This window comes from Tenrec ecaudatus, chromosome 3, assembly GCF_050624435.1.
Source record: "Tenrec ecaudatus isolate mTenEca1 chromosome 3, mTenEca1.hap1, whole genome shotgun sequence".
Taxonomy (NCBI): Eukaryota; Metazoa; Chordata; class Mammalia; order Afrosoricida; family Tenrecidae; genus Tenrec; species Tenrec ecaudatus.
Window position 1 is genome coordinate 1,430,798 of NC_134532.1, and position 12,314 is coordinate 1,443,111.

The window sequence follows — 12,314 nt, forward strand, 5'->3', positions numbered from 1 at the left end:
ACGTCACAGGAAGGGGGTATACTATAGGTTATACAGCAATGAGAGGAGGACAATCTAGGAATATACACACAATAGGAAGTGGAGGTATACATGTGACAAGATGGACGGATCCTAGATTCAGGATGGCAGCTTAACTTCGGATGTCTTGGAGCTGGTTTGACCTGTTTTCTGGCACCATTATCAGTAGGGTGTCAACTCCACCTACAGGAACCAAATCAATGAACTGCAGGCCTCTAGAGAAGTAGCCCATTGTCCTCAACAGCAGGGAGTGGGATCTATAATTGCCTTGGGGAGGATGTCTGTAGGCATCTGACCACCCCCCCCATATGTTAGCATGTCTTTAGAGAGACAAAGCTGGGGGAAAGTCTCTATAATCCCACGGTTTTCTTCCTCAGAGCAGCTCAAACTGAACTGGCACCTGAGTGAAGACCTACTCAGAGGGACCCTAGGGGGCAGGGTAGGAGTTCCTGGTGAGTAGCTGAGACTGCAACTGTTTACAGGAGCAGCAAGGCCGCCCTACTCCCTCAGAGCCATGAGCCGAATGACAGCCAGGCACGTAACCACTGTGCACCAGGGCTTCTCTCGGAGATGCTGGTGGATTTGAAGCAACACCCTTGAGTCCAACGATACAAAATGCCACCAAGGAACATATTTGTCATCACTGTCACCTTCACTTGCTACATGTGCAGTTTTTAATTGTTGAAAGGGCTTCAGGATTTTTTCCTGCACTAAAGTAAGCCTAGGTAAAACACAAACTAAAAACCTCACATGTCTGTCAGTTGGTCATACTGCCGTGGCTTGTGTGGTGTCGTCGTACTGGAAGCTAGGTCACTGATATTTCACATGCCAGCAGAGTCACCCGAAGTGGCCAGGTTTCAGCGGAGCTTCCAGACTAAGAACAGACCATGAAAACCTCCTCTTGGGAGGAGGTGGCTGATGAAAGCGTTATGGATAGCAGGAAAACCTTGTCAGATACTGGAACACGAATGCATGGAAGCAGAACACTGTCTGAGATAATGCCAGCGGACGGGCCTCAGAGATCAGAAGGCGCTCCGAACGTGACTGAAGAGGATCCTGTCTCAAAAGAGTCAGACACGGTGACATAAATGGAGTAAAGTGTTTGGGAATAGAGTCTTAGAGACGTCCATTTGCTGATGGAGCACACTCCAGATGAGAAGAAACAGCTACAAAAATCTAATCGTTGAAAATTGAAATGCACAAAGTGTAAGTCTAGGAAAAATTGGAAGTCATCAAAAGAGAATGAAACACATAAATATTGGTATTGTAGGCATTAGAGACTTGAAATGAACTGGTATTGGTCACTTTGAATCAGAAAACCATGATTTACTAGGGCAAGGAGGACACAAGACGAATAGTCTTGCATTCATTGTCCAAAAAAAAAAAACCTTTCAAGATCCATTTTGAAGTGCAATGAAATCTGTGATAGGATTACATCTATCCACCTTCAAGGATACCTAATCGATACAAATATTTTTCAAATTTATTCAGCCACTACCAAAGATAGATATGAAGAAATTGAAGAATTCTGCAGATGTCTTCAATCTGAAAATGATTAAGCATGCAATTCAGATGCATTGAAAACTATTGGTGATTAAATGCAAAAGTTGGAAACAAAGAAGGAACAGTGGTTGGGAAAAGATGGTCTTAGTGATAGAAACAAAACTGGAGATCACACGATAAATTTGCAAGACCAGCAAATTATTCATGGCGCATACCTTTTTAAAAAAACACAAACAGTAACTAGACACACTAGACTTCTCCAGATGGAATAAACGGAAATCAAATTGACAACACCTGTGGAAAAAGATACTAGAGAAGCTCAGTATCAGCAGCAAAAACAAGCTCAAAGGCTGACTGTGGAACAGACCATCAATTGCTCACATGGAAGTCCAGGTTGAAGCTAAAGATGAGCTGTGGGAGCACAGCAAGATCCTTCCTGAAGAAGCCAAACATTCATTAAAAAGACAAGGAAAGGCAAGATCACAGTGGATGTCAGAGGAGGCCCTGAAATCCCTTCCTAATTGTAGAGTAGTTGTGGCAGATAGAAGAAGAGATGAAGCCGACGAGCTGAATAGAAAACGTAAAGGGCAGACCCAAAAGACAAGCAAAGTAGTACAATGAAATGTACACAGACCTCACGTTAGAAAACCAAAAGGAAGAACATACTCAGCATATCTTAAACTGAAAGGGCCCAGGAGAAAGGTCAAGTCTCAAGTTGCAGTATGGAAAACCTTTGTGGGTAAAAAGATGCAGGAAGCACCACCAGAAGATGGGAAGACTACACAGAGTCATTGTACCACAACGCCAACATTCCAACATCTCGGGAGGTAGCATCCAAGCAAGGACCAGTGCTACTAAAGGGAGACGTTCAAGCTGAATGAAAGCGTTATTCAAAAGCTTTGTTCAAAAGCATTTTCCAGGAATTGATGGGATACACATTGAAATGTTTCAACCAGCTAATGAAGCACTAGATACACTTACTCATCTATGCCAGGCAATTTGGATAAGACAGCTATTTGGCCAACTGACTAGAAAAAAAAACCCATGTTTGTATCCATTGCAGAAAAAGGTGACCCAAACAGAATGCTCATATTATAGAACCAAATCGTTTCATTGCTATTACACACAAGTAAATTTTGCTGAAGGTCATCCAACAATGCTTTCAGCTTAGGTTGACAGGGAACCACCAGAGATTCAGGACGATCCAGAAGAAGGCATGGACAAGGGATATCATTGCTGATATCAGATGAATCTTGGCTGAAACAGAATAACAGAAAGAGTTTACTTGTCTTTTATTGACTATACCACGGTATTTAACTATGTGAATCAAGCTATGGATATTCTTGAGAAGAGTAGGAATTTCTGAACACTTCATCATGCTTCTGTGGAAGTTGCACATGAATCAATGGGCATTTGTGGGAACAGAGTGAGGTACCACTGAATGATTTAAAATCAGGAGAGCTATACATCAGGTATCCTCTCACCACTCTATTCAATCTGTAAGCTGTGAATTCATTAGAGAAGCTGAATCCGGCCTGCATTTCTGGCAGCTCCTTGTCAATAGACTACTGCAGCATTGTTGAATGATCTCCAGGGCAAAAACATAATTGCATGTGATATTGTGAATAAGAAAGGATGCATACTTAGGGCTTTTTTATACAATACTTTGTGCTGGAGGAAGTGAAGTGGTATAGTATAGTATAGTATAGTATAGTATAGTATAGTATAGTGTAGTGTAGTATAGTGTAATATAGTATAGTATAGTTTATTGGGGGGGGGGGAGCAATGAAAGACAGTGGAAAAGAAAGAAGTTCTCCAGCTATACAAAACATCAAGTAGTTGCTCATTTGCTTGTTGAAACAAATAGTCAGGACTCTCTCTTTTCAAAAATATGTTGTCAATAAAATTTTAATAATTTAGTCAGATTCTCATAAACTTGGAAGGAAAGAGGCTAAAACATTGGTTTAAAAAAGGGAGACTATGGCGGAGCCAAGTCGTCAAGATGACGCCGCCCGCGGTCCTGCGCCCTTTCTCCTGGCTGCTGACCCCAGCCCGGCTCCCGAGCGGTCTTTCAGCGAGGTCGAAGTTCTACGTTCAGGAGCCGATAAATAGCAAACCTGATTGGCTGAAGGCTGGGCTGACCTTGGGCACCACAGTCTTCCTGTGGGCCTATCTCATCAAGCAACATAATGAAGATGTTTTAGGTATAAAAGAAGAAATGGGTTGGAATCAACTATTGAAATACTGACACAGTCTGCTCCATGTAGTGACTGCAGGAATTCTTCTGGATTCACCAATCTTTTGAATGTAAATGAGAAAGGAAAGTTATTTGTGAATGTATATCTCAGCATTTGTGGGTTACTTCATTATGTGAAACAAATTAGAATACATCCTTATTCTTCAGCTAGTGCATCTTGTGATAACTTGGCAGAAAATGTCAACTTTAAGGTATAATACTAAAAGCGTTTCAATTTAGAAGGTATATTGTGTTAAATGTACAAGTGGAAAAGGTTAATCATTAAACATTCAATGCAGATTTAATCTAAAAAAAGGGAGACTAAGAAGAATTAGGTTGCTATATTCTTGGGATGGTCACATGATATTTGCATCTTATGGAATGATGGCCACTACTGGAGAGATTCTTGATCAGGCAAACTAAGGAATATCAATCAACATAGTCCTTCACCGAAAGAAATTTCACAATTTGTTTATGGAATCATAGAATGCATGGACATAATGACACAGACTTGTCCCCATGAAGGTTTACCTCGTGGTTTGTTCAGTCATGAACAATGTCTTTTGGTGAAGGACTGAACAAAGCTTTGAATACAACAGCAAGAAACTGGATAAAGGGAGACAATTTAAATAGCCCAAGCAAGATCACTAATATGGAAAGAGAAAAATCAGAGGCATATTTGTGTGGTATATTTCATATTCTCTCCCAGAGCTTTACAAAGAGGGAATAATACCAAAGGAACCATGAAAATATTTATTAAATTGTTGAATCACTTTCTGTGGTGATAATTGTAGCAAGGACATCACTGTCGTCTCTTTTTAATGCATCCTTGTTGGGAGCCCAGTTTTCAGAAAAAAAATCTACTATTGTATATACAACATGCAACATGTCAACATGCTCGTTTATATATGTTAGCTTAGTGCTAACATGTAGATATTCTCAGAGACCAATTTAAAGGAATGCAAGTATTTTATACAAAGAGATCATAGTTTCATGAAAATTTTTCATGATTTCTCAATTCTTTTTCTACAAGAAAGTTTTGAATCCCTACCACCACTCATAGTTTATATGTATGTGATACATTTTTAGTGTTATTACTCAAGTTCCCTATAGACTGTAATCTGGCTCTCATGAATAACTCTTCCTGTTGCTTTTAGGCATCATCCGGTCAGTTCTGACCCATAGGGAGCCTATGCACAAGAGAAGGAAACATCACATGGCCCTGTGCTATCTCCACAATTGTTCCCATGCCCAAGCCCATTGTTGCAGCCACCGTATCAGCCCATGTACTCCAAGGCCCTCCCCTTCCTCCAAGAGGCCCTCTACGTTACCAAACACGACGCCCATCTCTAGGCACTGTTCTCTCCTGACAATGTGTCTGAAGCATAGAAGGTGAAATCCTGTCATCCTTGCCTCTAAGTAGCATTTTGGCTGACCTTCTTCCAATACAGATGATTTTGTCCTTTCAGCAGTCCATGATCCTTTCAATATTCTACTCCAGCACCACATTCAAATGCATTAAGTTTTCTTAGGTCTTCCTTATTCAATCCAACTTTCACATGCCTATCAGACAATGGAAATACCATGGTTTGGGTCAGCCCCAACTTAGTGTTCCAAGCACCATCCTTATTTTCTTTGCTTTAAAGAGGTCTTGTGCATCAGATTTACCTAATGCAAGGTGTCTTTCATCTCTAGATCGCTCCCATGGGCATTGATTGTGGATCCAAGCAAGATAACATCCTTGACAAACTGAACCTCTTCTCCATTGATAGTGATGTTACCTAGTGGTCCAGATGTGAGGATTTTGGTTTTATTTACATCGAGTCACAATCTCCAAGGAAGATTTCAATCTTTGATTTTCATCAGCAAGTGCCTCAAGTCTTCCTCACTTTCAGAGAGCAAGGTTGTGTTACCTGCTTATCGTAGGTTGTTAATAAGCCTTCCTCCAATCCTGATGCCACATTCCTTTTCATGTAATCCAGCTTCCTGATTATTTGCACAGCATAAAGGTGGAGTAAGCATGGTGAGAAGATGCAACCCTGACATATACCATTCAGTATTCCTTAGTTCTGTTCATGCAACTGCCTCTTGCTCCATGTACAAGTGCCTCATGAGCACAATCAGATATTCTGGAATTCCCATTCTTCTCAAGGTTATCTATAGTTGTTTTTTTTTATAGTCCACACAGTCGATAAGTTCTGGGTATAGTCAATAAAAGACAACTGAACATCTTTCTTGTATTCTCTGCTTTCAGCCAAGAACCATCTGACATCAGCAGACTTGTTCCACCACCACTTCTGAATCTGGGCTGAACTTCTGGCAGTTCTCTGTCAGTGTACTGCTACAACCGTTATTGTATGATCTTGAGATGTTGCTTGCCTATAATATCAATGATAGTGTTCTATAGTTTGAGTATTATGTTGGGTTCCCTTTCTTTGGAACAACAATGGATAGGTCTATTCTAGGTAGTTGGCTAAGTAGCTGTCTTCCAAATTGCCCGGCATAGATGCATAAGTGTTTTCAGTGCATATTCAGCTTTCTGAAACATTTCAGTGGGCATTCTACCAATTCCTGGAGACTAGTTCTTGGATAGTGCTTGCGCTGAAGCTTGAACTTCTTCCTTCAGCACCATCGGTTCTTGCTCATATGCGACCTCCTGAAATGGTGGAATGTCTGCTGGTTCTTTTGGACATAGTTGCTATGTATCCTTTCCTCTCCCTAGTGTTCATAATTTTGTGTAACCGAATGTCTTGTCTTCTTGAGTGTAAGTGATGTTACGTCTAGCTAATATCATCTGATAATGATGATGAGTTGTCACTCCCACGATTACTTTATCTAAGATTCTGGTGCTACAGGATTCACTCTGAGGTTTTCCTTGCTGGCTCGATCAAGAAAGTACCTGTGTTGGAAAAGAGCCTATAAAAAAGAACTGAAGGCAGTCTGAGAGTTGTTCACTCTTTGTAAGAATCTGGATCTCCCTCCCTGCCCCCAAGCTACTTTAATTCCAAGAAAATGGATACTGCCAACAACTTGAGTGAGCTTGGACACAAATTCCTCCACAGTCAAGTGTCCATATGAAGAGATAATCTAGTTAGCACTTTGTTTGTGAAATTTTCTCTGCACCCATAAAATAATGGAATGAATCCAGGTCTTAAATTGAATACTCAAAGATACTTCCTGGTAAACATAAATCTGAGTAGCCTCCTTCTTCATCCAACATGAATGACATGAGTTGAACACATTAAATAAGTATTTAGAGGAGAAATTAGAGAGGAGAAGGGAGTAGGAGGAAGGAGGGGCAAGTGTACAGCAAGGGAAAGGTGGGAAGAGATGAGGAAGGCAGGGACATGGTGTCAAAACTTGGAGAGAAATGATTCAGTGATATAATTTTGACAACTCTTCACATTTCAATGCTATTACATTATTAACTCATAACCTGTTTTTAAAGGCTCATGTCCCTCCTATTCAGCCCTGAATGCCTACTGCTATGCATGCCAAACGAGAGTCTGACAAACGGGAAATTCTTCATCTCTGGGGATGATTTCTCAAGCAAAAATTGGCTCTTGAGACACATGGACATCAAAAATCTCTCCATTCAGAAACCCTATAAGAAGAAAGATGAACAGAGAGATGAGTGGGGGCGTGGGGAATGAGGTACTCCCTCATGCTGACAGCTGTCCAATTTACAGCTTACACCTTTTGTCAGAATTACTGTGACAACTGGGATGTTTTACACATATTATTTCCTTCTTAACACATAATGTTCTCTGTCAAAGCATTTGAGAGTCATGTCTATACTTTCCTCACCTGATTATGCAATTTCTCCTGGAAATGCTGCCATCTTCCTACAGGAATGTTACTTGAAATCATAACCTTTACCCTTTTCTTTATGCGTAAAACATTTCCTGTCCTGAAGACAAGAAATTTTTATTTGAGGGCAAGGAAGGCGAAAAACAAGTGGAGAGACAAAGCGTGCATATATTTTTTTTCATTCTCCATGTGGGCAGCAGATTTTTCTAATTGTTATCATTATATTGCTAATATGAAAAAAGGTTGTTAATAATTTTTTTCTAGCCTGTTTTCTCAATCTTCTTATTGTTCCATTTGCCTCTAGAGGAGAAATAAGGGAATGAAAACGTGGTCATCTAAATCGTGTCTTTCACTGAGGCCTCCTCCTCACTATTAAGGCATTTCTTTTGAATCACAGGAAACTGAATCACACAGTGGTGTTCTCGAGTAGTACAGATAAATGCTCAACTACTAACCAGAAGGTTGTCAGTCTGAGTCCACATAGAGGTACCTCAGAAAAAAGTCTTGGTGAACTACTTTGGAAAAAATTCAGTCATTGTAAATCCAAAGAACAAAGTTGTGCTCTGAGAACCAGAGCAAATGTCTCAACCGTAGCAGGATTGGTTTGGGTATTTGTTTGTTTGGAGAGGTTAGAGTAGAAGGGACAGAATGGGCTCAGACATAGAAAGAACAGTGAGTATGGCTCAGGCTTGGGCAGTGTTTCCTTCTGTTGAACATATAATTCACATGCGTGGGAACCAACTCAATGGCACCGAAGAGCAATAGAGGGGTGTGCTCTGCTACGCCTTGACTGCAAAAATACAGTATATGCTTAAGCAGCCACTGGTTATACATGTTGAATGCTAGGGAGAATGGACAATTAGAGAAAATAGGAACACTTGATTCTTTTTAATTTTATTTATGAAATCTTCCAAAATTGATGTGATTATAGAAGTTCTCCTAGCAGAACTTGAAAAGCTTTATGCCAATTTGCATCCCAAGATCAAGAGTAAATTTCCTCAAAATCATGGGTAGAAAAAAAAATAAGAAAAAGTATATCATGCAAAGGGTTAAGATAAATAAACATTTCAATAGCAAAGAAATGTTTAACTCTGACTCAAAACATTATATTTTGGAATAACAATTAGCAAACAGTACATAGTACTTATTCTAGTTTGGAGTTTGGGCAATTAAATTGCCAATAAATTGTTCCTCCCAACTGTGGACATTGATCTTTTCCAAATGTTGGAGTGAATTTTCTCTGTTGTTCTATACAGCAGTGTCCCGTTAGAGGATAACAGATGTATCTACCTATCTCTCAGATGACACCATTTATATTTATCAAATGTGAGCATGGCTGGAATCTGAGCTTTATGTGCCTTGCTTAGATTTTTCTCGGTGACTTGTGCTCAATAGTCACATGGAAAGGGATGAAATCTAAATCCTGGATAGCAGAGAGCATTGGGATTGGGGACATATGGCACAGATTGGCACAGCAAGTCTCAGTTTTTAAAAGACAGGTGACCGAATTTGTAGCTTTTCCAACTCTCTTTTTGTCTGATAGCTTTTGTCCTAATGCTTTTTTGGTGCTTTTTGGAATCTATGTCAGAATTTAAAAAAAATTAAAATACACACTTTCAGCTGTGGTTTTTTCAAGCACATCTTAATTTCTGTGTGTAAATGGAAAGAGATATATAGCTCTGAAAATCTATTGATTATATGCGTAGTAATTCAAATCTAGTTAAATAAAATACTCCTTTCAGAAACAGACAAAAACCAAAGGTTGACTAACTCAGATATGGGTTGTGGAGGCAGAGGTTGGGAAACAAGGGGATGACAAGGCAGAGAGAGTGTAGAGAAAGGAGTCATTTTGTTTCAAGAATAAATTCTTGATTTAATACTTATCATTGCTACTTAGTGCTCTTGTAACACAAATGCCTCATTTGGGTGTCTTTTAAACACATACATTTATTTTCTCATTGCTATGAAGGCTGTACGTCCAAATCAGGATCTCAGCCACATAGATTCCTTTCTTGTTGGAAACTCTGGTGTGCCTTTCTGTAACATACAGACTTTTCTCAAACAGAAGGCATCCCCTCATGTCTCTGCATCCAGTCTGCTCTTACATAATCTGGTGTCAATTTGAGGATTAAGAGTGAAGGGGTAGAGTCTATCCTGTCAATCATTGTAAAGCCAGTGAGGCCTCTATGTGAGCATGGCCTTCTCCTGAGAATTTGGGAACTCCTGTATTTCCTCCTTGGAGGTGGGAGACTCTCTCTGTTCACTTGCTACATAATGCACAGGGTCAATAAGGGACTCATTATACCCCTCCCTTACCCCAACCACGATAACTTGTGGAACCTGTTCCCTCCACCTCAGCAACACACAATTTCCTTTAACTTATCAAGGAAAATTACATCTCCCACAATCCTCTTCTCCAACTCATTAAAAATTACTCTATGTAAGGGAAGACTTTCTGTGATTAACACCACCACTTAAACACCTGCTTCAGAGAACCTAAACCCTAATCATCCTATTCACCCAATGAACACTCACTCCTCATTTACACACAAAGCGTTTCCCAGCACTCTGATTCTCCCCTCAAGAGACAGCCAGTCTCCCCTAAACATCCCAGAAGATTATGCCCCACCAGCAAGAGCCAACACCAGCAGCTACTGTAAAAGAAATCTAGAGAAACCTAAGTCAATTGCTGAAGACAACCCAAACCCAATGGTTTACAAAGAAGAAGAAGCCCTTAAACTGCCAGTGAAAGAATGTTTGAGAAGATTGCTTAGTGCCATACAGGAAAATAGAAGATCAATCCTGAAAAGTAATGAAAAAATAGAGATACTAAAATCCTCATACTAAATGGAAGCCCAGGAGTTAAAGAATAATCATAGCAGAAATTGATTTTTTAAAAAAGGTGAGCGATCTCAATAGAATGGAAGAAATGGAAAACTGAATCCGCGATCTCAAAGATAACCAAGCAGAATCCAGCAAACAACGGAAACAAACAAACAAGCAAATAACAACACACAAAGGATTTGAAGAAAGCCGGAGGATTCTATGGGATTTCATGAAAAGAAAATCAAATTATTGGGGTCCCTGCACAAGAAGAAATAAATAAGCCTACAGTTAAAATAGTAAGGGAATTCTTGGAAGAAAAATTCCCCCAATATCACAGAGGAGCAAATGATAATTCAGGAAGCAGAGAGAACACCAATTAGATTAACCCCTCCTCCCCAAACCACAAGACATATCGTAGTTAAATTATCCAATTTCAAGGGAAAGTAGAGAATCGTGAGAGCGGGTTGGTAGAAAATAGCTGTCACCTATAAAGGTAAACAGATAAGAATAAGCTCCGACCTCTCTGCAGAGACCGTAGGAAACTGGAGCAACGCGTCTGGAAAGTTGAAGGACAACAATGGTCATCCAAGAATCTGACAAGAGCATTGGAACTCCCTTGCAAGACCTTAAACTCCCTTGGCAAGATGTTGAACAACGCTCCACAGATGGACTCAAAGCCACCCCAGAAGGTCTGGGGATCCCCGATAAGACGTGGCGGAATGAGGACGTCACATGGCCTGCTGAACTGCCTATGCAAACCCAGGCAGAGACTGAAATTTCAGAGGGCTAGGCACCAAGGAGACCACAGCTCCTGCTCTCTCCAACTCTACCCAGAGTGAGTACGCTGATGAAGGCGATGCTTAAAAGGACCGTGATGCTAAATTTATTGGGTCCAGCCCTTATAGTTAATGATTTAAGGTAATTTTAGGATTGTCAGATTGTTTGGTGTGTGTTGGCAGTGAATAAACCGAGCATTCGAAAATGTCAAAGAGCGTTAAGTAATTAGTGATCGCGCCACTCACAAAAGAATCCTTTATCCAGCAAAGCCCCCCATCAAATTTGAAGGAGATCTACAAATTTGAAGGAGATATAAAAGTTTTCCCTAATAAGGAACCATTTAGAGAATTTGTTTAAAAAAACAACCAGTATTACAAAAAAATACTTTCCAGTTCTTTCTAGGCAGAAAGTCAACAACTGCAGCACAGAAACTTGGGACAACCATTGTATCATCTGCATGTTTAAGTAGAACATTGAATAAGGAAGACAGTAGAAGAATAGGTGCACTTGATTTGTGGTGCTGGAAAACAATACTGAAAGTACCATGGATTGTTAAAAGGACCAGCCAATCTGTATTGGAAGAAGTAAGTGCTCCTTGGAGCTAAGAATGGCAAGACTTCATTTTACATGCTTCGGACATATTGTCAGGAGAGACTAGTCCTTGGAGAAGGACACCACGTTTGGTAAAGTTGTGGGTAGGCAAAAAAAAAAAAAAGAGGCAGGCCCTTGACGAGAAGAATTGATGAGATGAATCAATGGACTCAGGCACAGGACTGTCTCAGGATGGCCCCGAACCATGCAGTGTTTCTCTCAGGGCGATAACAGTAACCAACTTAGGTGATTGAAATGACCATCACTTGGTCAGGTGCACATGAGTCTTACAGTAATTAACCCACATGCTCTTCAACACTTGAAAGAGAACTTGGCAGCAGATTTGCCTTATGCAGTATGATTTCTTGGCTAACATTTCTATGAGCATTGATTGTGGTTCTAAGAAAAAACAATATCCGTAAAAACTTCAATCTTTCCTCCACTTATAGTGTTTGGTCTAGTTATGTGGATTTGGACTTTCTTTGGAGTTTTACCCACACTGAAGACTAGTCTTCGATTTTCATCAGCATTTGCTTCACATATTCCTTATTTC

The 12,314-nt window shown here is 40.2% G+C and overlaps 1 pseudogene; it reads left to right on the plus strand.

Annotated features, from left to right (window-relative positions):
- Nucleotides 1-3,509: 3,509 nt before the first annotated feature.
- On the plus strand, nt 3,510-3,975 carry LOC142443113 (NADH dehydrogenase [ubiquinone] 1 subunit C1, mitochondrial pseudogene; annotated as a pseudogene).
- The last annotated feature ends 8,339 nt before the right edge of the window (nt 3,976-12,314 follow it).